This window comes from Rhinolophus hipposideros, assembly GCF_964194185.1.
Source record: "Rhinolophus hipposideros genome assembly, chromosome: 26".
Taxonomy (NCBI): Eukaryota; Metazoa; Chordata; class Mammalia; order Chiroptera; family Rhinolophidae; genus Rhinolophus; species Rhinolophus hipposideros.
In genome coordinates this window covers 14,567,488-14,583,519 of record NC_138072.1, presented here as the reverse complement: position 1 = coordinate 14,583,519, position 16,032 = coordinate 14,567,488, and the positions used below count along the sequence as shown (strand labels likewise).

The 16,032-nt window shown below is 39.7% G+C and overlaps 1 long non-coding RNA gene across 1 annotated transcript in view; it reads left to right on the top strand.

The window, feature by feature from the left end:
- Positions 1-16,032, top strand: part of LOC308493396 — a 72,738-nt gene that overhangs the window by 300 nt on the left and 56,406 nt on the right. Inside the window, exon 2 of the long non-coding RNA XR_013992680.1 lies at positions 15-125. This is a non-coding gene — a long non-coding RNA (uncharacterized lncRNA). The remainder of the gene's footprint in view (positions 1-14; positions 126-16,032) is intronic.

Sequence of the window (16,032 nt, the reverse complement as noted above, 5' to 3'; positions counted from 1 at the left end):
GCCTGTTTTCCTAGAGCTTCGGAACCACCGGTATCTCTGGATGGAATTGCACAGGGATGAACTTGGTACCGATGGCTTGAGACTTGGCCCAAAGAGTTGTGATTCCAGGATTTGGGGGCTACGGGGTGAGTGGAGATCGTCAATGATTTGACATTTCGGAATACCCTCATTTCAAAAAAAAAAAAAGGTGAAATTCACATAACATAAAATGAACCATTTTAAAATGTGCAATTCAATGGTATTTATTCAATCCCAACCACCTCTATCCAGTTCCAAAACGTTTCCATGGCTCCAAAGTAAAAACTAACCATTACACAGTTTCTTCTCCACCCCCACCCCCACCTCCATCCCCACCCCCATCCCCACCCCTCGCCCCTGACAACTACATCTAATTCTGTCTCTGGATTTTCCTATTTTGGATGTGGCATATAAATAGAATCACATAATATGTGACCTTTTGTGTCTGACGCGTTTCACTTAGCATAATGTTTTCAAGTTTCATCGGCACATGGTGGCATGTGTCAGCGCTTCATTCCTTTTTGTGGCTGAATGATACTCCATTGCATGGATATACCACAGTTTATCCATTTCATCCATTGATGGACATCTAGGCTGTTTCTCCCTTTTGGCTATTGTCAGAAGTGCTACTATAAACATGTGTGTACATATGTTTGTTTGAGTACCTTTTTCAGTTCTTTTTGGTAGATACCCAGAAGTTGAATTACTGGATCCTATGGAAATTCTATGTTTAACTTTTTGAAGAACCACCAAACTGTATTCCCCAGAGGTTGAACCATTTTACATTTCTACCAATGAACAGAGGGTTCCAATTTCTGCACATCCTCCACCACTGTTATTTTCCATTGTTAAAATTATTGTTATCATAATTATTATTGCCTTCCTAGAGGGCATGGTTTACATCTCCCTATTAATTAGTGATGGTGAACATCTTTCATGTGCTTGTTGGCCCTTTGTGTATCTTCTTTGGAGAACTATCTATTTGCCCATTTTAAAATTGTGTTATCTCTTTGTTGTTGAGTTGTACGAGTTCTTTATATATTCTGGATAGGATACTAGATTCCTATTAGATATACGATTTGCAAATATAGTGTACCATTCTGTAGATTGTATTTCTGATAATGTCCTTTAAGGTACACATGCCTTTAATTTTGATGAAGTCCAGTTTACCTGTCTTTTCCTTTTGTTGTTTGTGCATTTGTGTCGTATCTAAGAATGTATTGTCAAATCCAGTCACGAAGATTTACTTCTGTGTCTTCTTCTAAGAGTTTATGGTTTCAGCACTTATATTTAGGTTGTGGATCCATTTTGAGTTAATTCTTATATATGATATGAGGTCTGGATCCAGCTTCATTCTTTTGCGCGTGGATATCGAATTGTCCCAGCACCGTTTGTTGAAGTGACTGTCCTTTCTCCAATGAATGGTTTTGGCCCGCACGTCAAAAACCAATTGACCATAGACAAATGGGGAAAACCAAACATTGTTTAAAAGCGTTTAAAATGCAAATTAACCCAAGATGGAATTGGGGCCGGTCAGCATTTTGACAGACGAAATCATGGCCTTTGATACATTAGAGAAATAAATTACAATGAATAGAATTATAAAATAATAGGTTCTTTAAAAGGAAAGATACTTGAGGATCTCAAACTCCAGTTACAACAGATGCATAAACCCTCTCTGCAGAATCTCTGAAAGACGACTATACAGCCTGGATTGTTGTTGTTTTATTGTTTTGGGGACTTTTCAGTTTTGTACTTTATTGAGAGATTGAATTTCAGCCCCTAAAGTGGAACATAAGTACTCATAAAACGAATTAGGAAGTATTCCCTCTTCAATTTTTTGATAAGAGTTTGGAAAGAATTAGTGTTAATTCTTTACAGGTTTTGTAGAATTTACCCAGAAAAGTCATTTGATCCTGCCTTTGGGGAGATTTTTGATCACTGATTTAAGCTGACTACTAACTCAATCTCTTTACTTTTAAAGGTTTGCTCAGATTTTCTATTTCTTCTTGAGTCAGTTTTGGTGGTTTGTGTGTTTGTAGGAATTTCTCCATTTCATCTAAGTTATCTAATTTTTTGGTGTACAATTGGTCATAGTGCTTTCTTATAACATTTTTTTCCATAAAGATCAGTTTTGTTTCTGATTTTAGTTATTGCATTTTCTTTCTTTTTTTTTTTAGTCATCCTAGCTAAAGATTTGTCAATTTTGTTGATTTTCTTCAAATTTTTCATTTCAACTATTGTACATTTTAGCTCCAGAACTATTTCTAATTAGTTCCTTTTAATAATTTCTATCTCTTTGTTAATATTCTCTATTTAGACATTGATTGTTCTCTGGCTTCCTTTTGTTCTTTGTCTATGGTTTCCTTTAGCTATTTCAGCATATTTAAAACAGTGCATTGTCTCAGCAAGTCCAATGTCTGGGCTTTCTCAAGGATGGTTTCTGTCAATTATTTTCCTGTGATGAGTCATACTTTTGCTTTGTATGCCTTATAATTTTTTGTTGAAACTGTACATTTTTAATATTATAGTGTGATAACTCTGGAAATCAGATTCTGTCCCCTGTTCACAAGGTTTGCTGTTATAGCTTGTTCAGGGCTGCAGTCATCTGTTTAGTGACATTTCCAAACTAATTTTCACAGACTGTATTTCGTATCATGTGTAGTCACTGAAGCCTCTGTTCCATCTTGTTAGTCAGCCACTGACCAGACGCAGATCTTCTTAAATACCTGGAGTCAAAAACAAACAAAAATATCCTAAAAGAAACCTCTCTTGGTCTTTGCAGATTGGCTTCGAGCTGGGCACTCCTGCTTTGCTCAGCCAGGCAACCTACAACTCTGCATTAGCCTGTATTCCCTGCTAGCATGAAGCCCAGAGATCAGCCAAAGATACAGCCTAGGGTCCTTTCAGGTCTCTTCTGAGCATGGTCTTTTCTGAGCCCTGGAAATACGTGTTGCAGCCTAGGTTCCCTAGTATATAAAGTAGCCCTTCAAAGCCCTTATTCCCACAGTATCTTCCTCCTTCCCAGGCTGTTTGGTCTGTCTGCTGCTTACCCCATCTGCTGTTCTTTGCCCCAGATAGCTATGGGTAGTTTATGTCTTTAAATGCTTTTGACAGATGCCATCTGGGAAGTTGCTCTGGTCTAAGGGGGGCATGAAATAAAAGTTAGCCTCTGCACCAGTCCCCCAGGGAACTGCCAGCCAAAATGCACAACCACGCTTTTGAGAATAAGATCCATATTGCCCATCCTGGCACCAGCAAGCCACACCAGGAATTCAGGCTCTTGTCCCCATGGCTGCTGCTGGACTTGGGTATGGGAGATGGTAGTTGGGGAAGCAAAAATGCTGCAACACTATCTTACTGAAATTTAGCAGCCTCGTCTTCATTAATGATTACCCTGGTTGCTCTAAGTTTTTAATTAGATTCCAGGCAGGGATCAAAACAAAACAAAAAAAATCTGTCAGTTTTTATCAGCCGAATAGTTGCTTAAGTGGAGGGAATGATTCTTGGAGCTCTTTGTCTGCCATTTCCCATGATCTCACTCCTAAGTAGCCTCACTTTTAACACTGGGCACTACTGATTGCCAATTTTTTCCTTGATACTGTGCTCTCCTTGTTTCCTTCCTTCATCGTGGGCTTCACCTTCTCTGCCCATCCTTGTTTGCAGGCCTCAATGGGGTTTTGTCCTCACTGTACACACTCTCCTTGGGAAATCCAGCTATGCCCAGAGTTGCTACCTTATGTTGATGAAGCCCAACCCGAATCTCCAACTTAGTCCTCCCCCCAGAGCCCCAGACTTGTAGATAACTGACCATGGACCACTCGACTCAGAAATCGCACAGACCACTCAAGATGAAGCCATGTAAGTTCTGGCTAATAGGATGGAAGGAGAAGGGGCATGCCCTTAGGCTCATTATTCTTGCTATCTGGAATGTAGAGGTGATACCTGAAGGTCAAGCAGACGCTCGGAGCATGGTGAACCATGAGGATGGTCAAACTGCAAAATGGAAGGAACTCGGTCTGATGATCATGGAGCCACTAGCTTAGAATGGCTTACCTCCTAACTTTGTCTCAGGGACGAAAAAAGAACTTTTATTCTGTTTATGCCATTGTGATTTTGTGATTCCCTCACATGCAGCTAAACCCAAGCTTGCGTAACACCCAAGACCTTTCCGGCCCCGTTCCCCTTATGCCATCTGCTCCTCTGGCTGTGCTAAACCATGCAACACTATCTCTGCTTCCGTTCCTTTGCACAGTACTTACTGCAGTGTTTTAAGGAGCTATTCACTTGTCTCCCTCACTCCCATGAACGATTCTAGACCAAGCACAGTACCTTTCTTGGATTCCTGCCATGTGATCTTCTTTAACGCAACTAAGGGAGGGATAGGGAATGGATATTTTTTGGGTCCCTATTATATGTGCTTTCATTTTATTTGTCTTATTTTAATTATGGGGGTGACTCTGTGGGGGCTTGGGCATTAGTATCGTTCTTTTTGACACGGGGAAATGGAGGTCCTCAAAGACAAAGCTGTTTCCCAAATGTGCATGGATCATGAGTGGCAGAGCTAAGCGTGGAACTCAAGTTTGTCTGAAATGAGGCAATAGCCCAATTTAGCCCACCGGAAGGTTCCGTGTCAGGGCACAGTCTGGGCTGTGGCTGAGGGATCTTTGATGAGTCCATTCCCCTCTGGTTCTCATGTGAGGTCATTGCTCTCAGCTGCTTTTCATATGCTGGTTTGTGAGGGATGAGTAAGTGCCTTCCTGACCGTGAGCTCAGTTTGGGAAGGGATGGCCTCTGTTTCAGGTTTTGGTGTTCAGGGGATTGTGTTTTCTTTTAACGCACTTTAGAAACCAAACACTTCCCAGGAGACAGTGTGGGGTAGTGAGAACCACATGAGCTTAAGAACGAGATGCACCTGGTTGGAAATCCATCTCTTCCACTTATTTGCTGCGTGACCCAGGGCAGTGACTTAACCTTGCTGGGCCACCGTTTCCTCATCTGGGAAGAGCTATAATGACGTCCCTCAAAGGATCGTGGGAGGATTCAAAGAGAAATAGGGGTAAAAGTGACAGGAGCACAGCTGACAATTAATAAATGTTAGTTGTCTTCCTTTTTCTACCTCTCTCCTCTCTTTGAGGTAGGGATTTGGTTTGTTTTGTTTGGCATTGAAATGATAGACTATATTACTTTTCACAAATATCCTGTACCGCTCACTTCTGCGGGTTATACTTTTCTGTCCTGTTGAGCAAAGGACTGGCCGTGTCCCATGTGCATTTGACCAATGTCAACAGAGGTGCTGCATGGCACTTTTGGACAGAAGCTCTAAGGTCCTGGGCAGGTTCCCCCACTCTCTTATCCTTCTGCCAGGAGACCTGCTATATTCCAGTTAGACACTGCTCCACGAGGCTGGGTTCAATGTTAACATGGGAAGGACATGTCATATAAGCAACAAGTGAACCTTCCTTGTTTTAAGCCACTGAGACCGGGAGCCACTTGTTACTTCTGTAGCATAGCTCAGCTTGATCTGATGGATATATTTGACATTCAGCATCTTGCAGTTCTATGCGGTATTTTTCTTTCTAAACTTTTCTAAAAGGTTTTGTTACTGCATTTCTGTTTTTGGCGGTGGGTACTTTATAAATAACTAGTTATTTTTCTTGTTAGAAAATGTGTATAGTGCGTAAGACATACAGAACAGTAAATAGAAGAAAAGAAAAATCACCCACTAACATTTTCATTCTATGTCTTTTTCTGGTATTTCTTTGGACAATTTTCTTAAACAAGACTTTGGTAGAAATTTTTGAAGTTAGAAGCCTTGTTTCCCATGAAAAGGAGGTAAATAGAAGCATAGATGAATGCGAATATCGGCCTTTTCCATGGTACACCCAGGGTGAGTCTGGAGCCGTTTTTTTATCTTCCTTGTGAGCCAAGCAGAGCTACATTCCATGACATCCAGCGTCCAGATGTCTCACCAGTAGGGTTCCAGGACAGAGCCAGTCTGCCAGGCACGAAACCCAGCCATGGGCCAGGTGCTGACGACAGATCTGCAGGTATTGTCGGTCATGAGTGACACTGTGGGCATAGGAATACTTGAATGGCACCCTAAATCAGCTCTCCCCTTAATGAGGCTTTGCCAGTATGTCTAGAAATTGACAGCAGTTGCCTGAAAGGTTCTGCTCAATTCACTTAATGATATCACATTTACAGCATTTTCTCCATGTGGTAGCGAGGATGGTCTCATCCTCCTTGGAGGATGTTTGTGTTATTTTGAGGAGCTTTTTATGATGCCTGCTCGTACCATTTCAATAATTTAAGCCAGCAATTCTCAAACATTGATTTTACTACCCCTTTGTGCTCTGAAAACTAAGGACTCCAAGAAGCTTTTGTTTATGTGGATTATATCTATCAGTCAACAATTACCATATTAGAAAACAAACTGGGAAATAAAAACTTATTAATTTATTTAAAAGCATTAACAGCCAGTGACATGTTAACATTTTTTTTGGAATTTTTATGGAAAATACCTATATGTTACCAAAAAAATTTGAGTGAGAAAAGTGGCACTGTTTTATATTTGTGGTAGGTGGAATAATGGCCCCCAAAGATGTCCATACCCTATCCTGGAAACTGTGAATATGTTACTTTAAATGGCAAAGGGACTTTGAATAGATCTTTTACCCAGGCATGATTTTGTAACATCGTGTATTGACCATTTAGAAAAACATTGCTTCACTGTATTATGCAGGTTACCCAGATGTTGACATATTTTGTTATACAATATAAAGAACACTACCATTTGTTAATATCACCACCAGTCTCATTGTTGGGAAGCTGTTAAACTCACCAGGGCAGATACAAGTTTTCTAGAATTCTCATTTTCACTTGAGCTCAAATTTTTGTCATTAGCAACAGATACCACCGGTTGTTTCTTTGCAAAGACAGGCTCACTTTATTCATTTTTCTTTTTTTTTTTAATCGGGAAACAGTGTATTTCCCAATGTGTTTCTCCAGGGCCCATCAGCTCCAAGTCGTCCTTCCATCTAGTTGTGGAGGGCGCAGCCCCCCATTCCATGTGGGAATTGAACCAGCAACCTTGTTGTTGAGAGCTCGCGCTCTAACCAACTGAGCCATCCGGCCACCCCCATTTTTCTTTTGAAAATGTCTTAGATGGTCCAAAAATGGTGTTCTGTAGAAAAAGCAGCACATACAGCTTACACATAGTGTAATCGCCTAAGTGCTTTCCCTGTAGACCAGCAACTTTAGATTTTGTTACCCAGAATACTAAATAGTACACAAGCAAGAGTAGAGATTAAATAAAATTTGTAATTTTTATTGCTTTATGAACAACATTCTCGATTGCAGCTGACATTTTTACAAAGCCACTAATTCATGGTAGTGAAGAACACAATGGCTACACATACTGTTTGGTGCCACTGACATCCTTTATAATCAGACACCAGCAGTTTTACCCGCCATGACTTTTCTTCCATCAGTGCACATGTCAACATAGTGAGAAAGAATAATAAAACCCGTTTTGCCCACACGTACCTTGGGGGTCTGCAGATCATAATCAGAACCACCAATTGCAGCCATGTTGTCTCAGGGGACTTCTACCTTCATTCCATATTTCTATGATGTGTAGTGGATGGGCTTAGCATTTTGATGTTTGTTTCTTTAAACCATTTCAAGGATGTGCATGTCACTTTGTTGTGTTTCTGACAAGATTTATGAAATCCACAACATGTACTTTGTAAACAACTCAGCAAATGGTTTTCTTTTAAATAGCCTGGCTTCCTCCTTCTATGTTCTTTGGCTCTGTGTAGCATTCCATAAAGGAAAGTAGTAGCTATCAAGTAGTTCTTCCCACTCAGAGAAGAATTACTTAGTTGAACATGGAGGGGATAGATGTAATGCATGTTAAAGTATTTAAAAAAAGGAGGCCATTGGCTCTAATGCCTTAGTGCCTAGGCAAGCAAACCAAAACCTAAGCCAAAGTCAATGCACTTGAATCTGAGGAAATGAAACTTAAGAAGAGCCGATCAGAAGCAGCCAACTAGGCTTTGCCAAGTAAGGCAACTGCTTAAGCTATGGCCAATCAAATAATTGTCTTGCTTTCCTTCTGCATCTTTTCTTTCCTTCTCCCTTTCCCTAGCTGTGTCAGTGGAGAGCTCCTAACCACCTTTGGTTTGGTGCTACCCAATTAGAATCAATGTGTGCTCAAATTAACTCCTGAAAAATTTTAATGGGCCTCAGTTTACCTTGTAGCATGCATGCGTCTGGACAATATTTAATTTTGTTTCACTTTGCCATTCTCCACATCTGGGTCATAAGGTAATGTTGGATCATGGTATTTTTCTCTGGCTCTACAAGGTTTCTTTTTATAGTTAAAATGATACATATTCATTAAAGGAAAATTTTAAATTCTCAGTAGTACAAAGGAGAAGACAGTAACTAATAGTCCCACCTCCCAAAGATGACCAATGGAAACCTTCCAATCATTTTTTAAAATACACTATATGAACCATTTAGCAGCCTACTTTTCCCCCTCAACGTTGCACTATATTCATGTATTATTATATAGCCTTCATAAACACCGTTTGAAATAGTGGGATAATATTCCAGTGAATGGCTATGCCACACGCATAATTTCACTTACTGTTGCACTTTTTAGATTATTTCCAATTTTTAAAATTTTAGGGCGTAGGGTTCTTTTCCTATATTATTCCCTTAGGCTATATCAGCAAAATGAAATTATTGGGGGCTTTTTAAGCACATGATCAAATTGCTTTTCAAAAGACTTGCATTAAGGTGTACTCCCCACCCCCACCCCAGCAAGGCGTTGAGAATCTTCCCTCTATCCTGGCCATTTTTTACATATTAGCATTTTCACTGCTGATTTGAAAGATTAAAAACAGAAAACCTCCAAGTTACTATAATTTACATTGGTTACTAAGAAGTAGGAATCTTTTTCTATATTTGTTTACCAAGTATGTTTTCTCTTTGCGAATGGCCTGTTGAGTCCTTAGCTTATGTATCTTTCGGTTGCTTGATGCTTTTCTTGATACTTCATATGAATCTTTTGTACTGAAGATATTGGTCCCCTTTAAATATTTGCTGTAAATATTTTCTGAGCTAACAAGGCTCAGATGTAACCAGATTTACATGGAGCAGAGATCGTGCCAGTATCAAAGTGCAAATATAAATAATCAAGAGGTACAAGCAAAGCAGGGGGAGGTCTGAGACCTCCTGGGGGACTCCAAGGTCTGTCCTTCCTGCTGGAACATCTGCTCTCTGGCTCAGAGGACAAGTTTCCCCTACTTCTCCTTAGGCCACTTCATCTTTTACAAAAAAATCTGTTACCATACTAATGTAGGTCTTTTGTAAAAGCGAAGTGGTGGAATGTGAACTGTCAGAAAACGGGAGATACCTGTAACATACGAGATCTCCAATGATGTTTTTGGGGCACCTCACACAGTGGGGTGGGAGGGAGCATTTATTTAGGTTGTGAAAATCTCTGTTTTATACCCAGGATCATCGTGTAACTACTGTGACCTTCTCCAGTCATAAATCCACGGAGTCTAGGTTTGTTTACCATAGGCAGTTCTAAAGCAGAGACATCATGCTGAAAGAATTTCATTAATAAGCACTCTCCTAGCAAATACCCAGTTATCAGTATATTTACAAAGGGATTAAACCAGGTCACCGGCTGTCTTTCTTTCCCTGGGAGTGTCCCCCCAGTGTTTAAAAAAGGAATAGGTCACAAGCCAGCTGCTTTACTTCTTCCTTTCCTATTTTCCAAGGCAGCTCTTTGCATTTTAGTTTTCTTCCTTCCTTCTTTCCTTCCTTCTTTCTTTTTTTCCTTCCTTCTTTCCTTCCTTCCTTCCTTTCTTTCTTTCTCCTCTCTTTCTTTCATACTTTGGAAGTTTTAAAAATTTTATTGTACTTAACAGGATTTCTGGTTTCAATAATGACAGAATGGCTTATACTAGTCTAATCCTCTTCCAAACGATAATTACAAACTCTAGACAAATGATGAACTCTAGACAAAATATTTAAAAAATATATTAAGGCCCTGGAGAGCAACCAAAAGCAGGCAGAAACTGGAGGGTATTTGACTCCTGAGGAAGGGAACTGCACTATGTGAGATCCCCTGGGGGAAGGTATGGTTCCCGCTCGGGTCACAAGCAGTCCCAACAGCTGGGGGTGACTAAAAGTCAAGCAGGAAGCCACAGCCACAGTCAGATTTATCCCCAGGTACACTGTCAGGTGCCAGAGGATGGAGTTGGAGGATGGCAAGAGTAGCTGGAAATTGAAGGAGGCAGTTCTGGAAAGGAGGAGCCACAGAGGGGCGAGACCGCCAAATCTCCAATATATTCTCCTCAAACCCACGGCTGACCTCAAACTGTATTACTGTATTACCAGAGATGTAGGCTATTTTATAATGATGAAAGAGACAATTCATCAACGAAACATAACCATTTTAATTGTATATGTACCTAATAATAGAGCTTCCAAACACATGAAACAAAAACTTAGAACTAAAAGGAGAAATAGAAAAACCCACCATAATGGTTGGAGAGCTTAAGAGTCCTTTCTCAGGAATTGATGAAATGAGACAAAATGCTCACACAGACACAAAAAACAAATATTTGAACAACACTGCATTAGTTTCCTATGGCTGCTATAACAAATTACAACAAATTCGATGGCTTAAAACAGCTCAGATTTACTCTCCTACAATTCTGGAGGCCAGAAATCCAAAATCAGTTTCACGGCCCCCAATCACGGTGTCAGCCTATTTCCAGCCTTGAGAGCTACGTCCTTGGCTTGTAGTCCTTTCCTCCATCTTCAAAGCCAGAAGCAGAGCAGCACCTTGCTTCAGTCTGCGCCTTTCCTTCCTCTCTGTAGTGAAATGTCCTTTTGCCTCCCTCTTGCAAGGACGTATGTGATTACATTTAGGACCCAGCGGGATAACCCATGACAGTCCCCTTATCTCATGACCCGTAACTTAATCACACCCACAAAACCCCTTTTTACCATTGTATAGGAAACGTACACTACTGTTCTCTCACTGCTACCACACAAAGCACTTCTGACACCGATGTGTGGGGGTGTTTCCCACACCAAGCAATTCTACGACACCCCCGGGTATCCTACAATTTATAACTCAATTCTGACACTATCTACCTGGAGAAAGCCTCAGATCCTACAGGTTAAGGGCTCAGCCCACTAGACTCCCCTACTGCCACTTCAGGTGCCATGGACAAGTAGTAGGTCCCCAGGTTTCACACAACTTCCGTCCCACTTGGCTACAAATTGGAGGTTCCCATTACCTCCTTCCTTTTGGGTTTGATTAAGTGCTAGAACAGCTCACAGAACTCAGAGAAACTCTTACATTTACCAGTTTTTTAAAGGCTATAATAAAGGATACAGATGAATAGCTAGATAAAGAGGTACTTAGGCCGAGGTCTGGGAGTGTCCCAAATACAGGAACTCCTGTCCCTGTGGAGTTGGGATGTGTCACCCTCCTGGCACATGGATGTGCTCCAAATCTCAGCATCTTCACCATCTAACTCAAGTACAGGTGAGACTCGGGCTGTGACCCACCCTGGAGCAAAATTCCTCTTTATCTGTGAACTTGTAAAACTAGAAACGTTATCTGCTCCCAAACTATAATTGTGAGACAGGCTCAGGGTGACAGTTGCAGACATTCCTGTTCCGAAAGGGAGAAGATGGAAGAAGGAAAAGAGTTACCAGCCTCAAGCAATTTTGAAATCCAACTGGGTAAATTCCATTAGGTCTCAAGACCCAGGAATAACCCTCTGTGGCTTGAGCCTCTCGCTCTGTCCCTGCTCCTTCTCCCCACTTCCCCAGAGTCATCCTCCCTTGTTTTTGCAGGGGTAGCACATGTTTGCAGCGGAGTTGTTTTATCAGTCTGTTTCCTGCCTTTCGAAGTTTGGGAATCTTGACAGCCTTCTTTCATTTCATCCTCTTTCTGTTCAAGCTGGCAGTGTTTCTGTTGAGAAAACATTCTCAAAAACCTCATGTATGTCACAGGATTCATCCAGTTACACAAGAGGCTCCTTCACAGATCTTTCCTGGGTTCTCCCATCTCCATTCTTGGCTTCTGCTCAAATGCTTGAGGGGGATCCATGAGTCACGCGTCTGACCTATTCAGCGCTAGTGGACAGTTGTCCAGCCAGCCACACTCTCAGCCTTAGCTCCAGAGTCTGCTTTCCAGACAGCGAATCTCCTAATGTAAGTACCTTCTGCAATCTGGAGAGGTTGAGAGTTTCCCATATCATCAAATCTTGGTTCCTTTTTGCTTAACAGTTCTCCCCTCAACTTATCTGTTACCTCTTGAATTTTACTAGAAGAAACCAGCAAGAAGAAACCAGGCGGCACCTTCAACACTGCTTGGAAGTGCAGCCTGGTTCAAGTTAAATATATAGAAAGGACAATACATCAAGTCCAAATGAGATTTATTCCATGAGTGCAAGATTGGCTTCATAATGGAAATCAACATAATTCATTGTATGAACAGAATAAAGAAGAAAAACTGTATGATCATCTCGTAGATGTAGAAAATACATTTGAAAACATTCAATCCTCATTCATAATAAAAATCTCAGAAAACTGGGCAATAAAACAGAATTTCCTCATTACGATAAAGGCTATCTATGAAAAATCTTTAGTTAATATAGTTAATGGTAAAATATTGAATGTTTTTCTCCCGAGACTGGGAAAAAGTAAAATATGTCTGTTCTCAATTCTATTCAACATTGTACTGGAGCTGCTAGTGATTGCAGTTAAAGAAAAAGATATAAAAAGCTTAAAGATTGAAAAGGAAGAAGAAAAACTGTATTTGCATCTGGCATAACCATCTATAAGGAATCTATGAAACAACCACTAGAGCTAATAAGAGAGTTTAATAAGGTCATAGAATATAAAGTCAATATACAAAACTTAAGGGTCTTTCTATATAATCACAACAATCAATTAAAAATGAAAAATTTTAAATCCCTTTTAATAGCATCCTAAAACAAACACGATGCATAGGAAACAATTTTTATCACAATACATGCAAGACCTCTACCATAAAAACCACTGGATGATCCTGAGGAAATCCAAGAAAACTTAAATAAATGGAGAAATATATCATGTTTACGGATTGGAAGCTATTGGTTCTCTCCAAATTTGTCTGTAAATTCAAAGTATACCAATTAAAGCCTCAAATTAAAATCTTTTGGTAGAAATGCAGAAGTTGATGAAAACAATTTAATGGAAATGCAAAGAACCTAGAATAGCCAAAACAATCTTGAAATCAACAGTGGGAGGACTCACAGAACCTGATTTCAAGACCACTGTAAAGCTATGGCAATCACGACAGGATGGTATTGGCATGTAGGCAAACAGAGCAATGGAGCAGAATGGAGAACCCACACATAGATTATCAGTTCATTTTTGATGAAATTGCCAAGTGTCATTCTATAGGGAAAGGAAAGTCTTTTCCACAACTGCTGCTGGAACGATTGGATAAATGTATGGGGAAAAAATGAACTCTGTCCTCTATCTCATAGACCTAAATGTAAATGCTAACACTAGAAAGCTTCTAGAAAACAATTAGGTGATTATTTTCACAACCTTGGGATTAGGGAAAGTTATCGCAAAGCAGACTCACACAAAAAGCGCTGAACATAAAATTAAAAATTGTTAAATTGGACTTTTTTGAAATAAACAATTTCTGCTTATTGAAAGATAACCATTAAAAACACAAAGACAAGTCAGATTGTTGAAAAATATTTGCAATGCATAGACATATCTAAAGCACATAAAGAACTCCTATAAATAAATAACAGAAAAATGCCCCAAATGAAAGCGAGCAAAAGATTCGAACAGATACCTGACAAAAGATTTGTGAACGGCTGAAAAAGGCATGAAAAGATGCTCAACATCATTATTTGCCAGGGAAATGCAAATTCAAACCACAACGAGACACTGTTTCTCACCCTCTAGAATGACTACAGTTAAAGATTGACAATGCCAAATATACTGAGAACGTCAAGCAACTGAACTCTTACTGGTGGGAGTATACATTCACCTTGGAAAACTGTGACACATCCACCCATCCTATGACCCAGCAGTGTTATTCCTAAGTATTTATCCAACAGAGTTAAAACATAATGTCCAAAAAAAGTTTTGATTGAAAATATTCACAGTGGCTTTGTTCATAATTGCCCCAAACTGACAACAGCTCCAAAATCTTATCACCAGAGTAGATAAACAAATTTTTGTATATTTATACAAAGGAATATTCTGCAATAAAAAATAATGTACTGATACATGCAGCAACATGAATAAATCTCCAAAATATTACAGTAAAAGAAACCAGGCCCAAAAGAGGACATGCTGTATGGTTCCATTGGTATGAAGTTTAAGAATGGGAAAATCTATGGTACAAAAATCAAAACAATGGTTTCCTCCAGGGGGGTGAAGAAGTGGGCATCAGCAATTTTCTGGGTGATAGAATCGTGTATTTTGTCAGTTTGGATATACACGTATCCAAACTCACTGAATTGTATATTTAATATCTTTGTATTTCACTGTATGGAAATTTAAATATATCTTATATACTATGTAAAATATGTATAACATATTTATATTTGTTATGGGCATTCCAATATCTGAAAAATAAGTGCTACTTAAGGTGATGTTCAAAAGCAAAATAAAATACATTTAATTGTTTTTTTCCCCTTTTTTCTTGGCCATTGTAAACATACAATACCTTAAATAATGATTTTTAAATGTTGTCTGTTATGTTTTATTTGGTATTTTCTTCTGTGTACTCTAAGCTTGAAGAGTCTTTACCCAGATAGAAATTTGAAAAATTTTTTTATTTTTTTCCTGATTTATGTATATTTTTTCCGTATTTCTCTTTAATCTGTCCAGAATTCGTTTGGAAGTGAAAATGCCTAAATCCAGTGGTAGAGAGAAAAGGGCTTTCTTTTCACCTTTATGTTCCCTCCCCCTCAGCTCCCGGCTTCTAGCATCTGCTTCCTCTGGCCAGAGACAAGAGGCAGAAAAAGGAAAGTGACGCAGCTATTTAGGGTGAGAGCTTGAGAGAGTGTCAACCTCTCACAAAGGGGTGCCTGTCCCTTTTCTGCACATGACTCTGTTTCTCTAAATGGCTTCATTCTCTGATTCATATACCTTGAAATTAGCCAGTTTCACTGAAAGTAAAACACAAATACAGCAGGAAATGCTCAAAAGACAAAGCAGAAATAGTTACCTGAAAAAAATAGGAAAATCCTCTAAATGAGGGGTGGGTAGGTGGCAGTGTATGCAGTAAGAAGTCCCCAAGTCTGACTCACAGGGTTATTTCAGTGCCAGCTCTGGTGAGACCTCCACTTCCTCCTCGAACTAAAGAGCAGCTGGTCTTGGCACAAGTTGGAGAGAACATTGGTGTCTCTGAGCCTTTTTCAAAGCCAGATCTACGTGGCCACCACTCTCAGCTCCTGAAACATCTTCAAATATAAAAAAACAGCCAGGCAATTATCGTTGATCTTCCATAGATCTTCATAGCGTTCTCTTTGAGGGTGTTTAAAGCTGTGAACCCAGAATTACTGGATTTGTGATTGCTGCAAAGCGAGGTGATAAGATAAAGACATTGGAAAAACTGTCTACAATCCACACAACTAAATGACTAGTATCCTCTTTATTCACTGTCGGAAGCACTTCTTGGGTGCCTTGATGAGAATAATTTTTGGATTTCTTGTTAAAATTGCTGACAGAATCAGCATCTGATCCACAGGGAGAAATCAGCTTGGTTTTCTTATTTCACACCAGTTGGTTGTGAATAACTTCTGGCTGTTTCCAAAAATTCAGTGCACCCCGGAAAGAACAAAGATTTGCCACCAGTGAAGATATTGAAGGGAATGTGCTGAAAGCACTATCTCAAAGAGATCTCCTCACCACCATGTTCATTGCAGTATTATTTTCAATAGCCAAGACATG